The following is a 1,578-nucleotide window of genomic DNA, read 5'->3' as shown; positions in this document are numbered from 1 at the left end:
TAAATCGACTTGAAAGCAGCTTCCAGACCAACAGAAACAGTATGGGAGCCACCTGCATAATTTCAAATTTTCCAGTAGCCACATTGAAAAACTGTAAGAAAAAGCAGCAAAATTAGTTTTAAGGGTAAATTTTACTGAATCCAGAGTATCCCGTATACTGCTTTGACAATCAGTCTGTTAATGAGGTGTAGTCAGAGCATCAATGAAACATTCCACATTCCTTTTTTAGCACTATGTCTTTAGGTCTGTGTGTGGCTTACACTCACACCACATCTCAGTTCAGACTGATCACATTTCTGGCACCACCATACCGGACCACACAGTTTCAGTGTTCCAGAGCCTTCTAGGGACAGTGTTCTCACTCTGTCTGGCTTCTGAAGGCTGCAAGGGGTCAGTCTCTGTGGGTGAGGGGTGCAAGCCACCCACAGACCTCTGGCTCTGGCCACCGTGGCTACTGGGACAGGCAGATGGATGGATGGTGGGTGTAGAGCCCAGAGGTGCCTCCTGAGATTTTGTGGACAGGAATGAGACTGGCTGGCAATACCCAGCTCCAGGCTGTAACTGCCTGCATGGTCTCCAGAGAGTTCTTACCTCTCTGGCCACTCCTCCATCCTGACCCTATTCCTGTCCCCCACCCTGCTCACAGTCGCTGAGCACCCAAGAGCTCACACTGGGATCCGCCTGCCTCTGTCTTAGCTGTTTCTGCTCAGTACATCTCAGCTCAAAACATTTTATATCTAGCACTGACTTTTGCATGGGGAACATTTTTTTTCCTGCTCTTTTTGAAAATCCAGTCCCTCTATTTAGAATACGCCAGATGACTGATTCCAGCAAGGAATGATTTGAAGAAATGTTTACAACTAGAAGATGTTCCTTTCTGGGAACCGGCCACAGCCCAGGTGCCATCCTGAGGGTTAGAGACTTAAGATCCCACATCATTTTCAAAATGCTCCCAAGAGGTCAGTTGTTGCTGTTAGTTGCTGCCAAGCCAACTCTGACAGATGGCGACCCCATGTATGTCAGAGTAGAAAACCATAGGGTTTTCATGGTTGATTTTTTGGAAGTGGACTGCCAGGCCTTTCTTACAAGGAGCCTCTCGGTGGACCGGAATCTCCAATCTTTTGGTCAACAACAGAGCACATTAATGACTTGCACCACCCAGGGACCTCTCTGTGTACCCTGTTGTTGCTGTTGTTAGTTGCCATTGAGTCAACTCTGACTCATGACGAATCCATGTATGTCAGAGTAGAACAGCTCCACAGGGTTTTCAGTGGCTGACTTCTCTGAAGTAGATCACCAGACCTTTCTTCCAAGGCATCCATGGGTAGACTCAAACACCAAACCCCTAGTGCTTTCCTTGATGTATCCATTGGCAAGGCTGGCTGTGTGTTCCCATTTTGCAGATGGGGAAATCTGAGACTCAGAGAGGGACCTACCTCAGCTTACCAGCCAGCGAGGAGTCAAACCAAGCCAACTGTGGACACTCTCCCTGGCTCTCCCACATACCCCAGCTCCCTCCAAAGTAGCCCTTGTCTTGGTCTTTCCCTGCCAGGCTGTGAGTATACCCTGCTTGCAGCT

The sequence above is a fragment of the Loxodonta africana genome, chromosome Y (genome assembly GCF_030014295.1).
Source record: "Loxodonta africana isolate mLoxAfr1 chromosome Y, mLoxAfr1.hap2, whole genome shotgun sequence".
In the NCBI taxonomy this organism is placed as follows: Eukaryota; Metazoa; Chordata; class Mammalia; order Proboscidea; family Elephantidae; genus Loxodonta; species Loxodonta africana.
The sequence above is the reverse complement of the archived record's forward strand: the minus strand, read 5'-3'. Positions refer to the sequence as shown.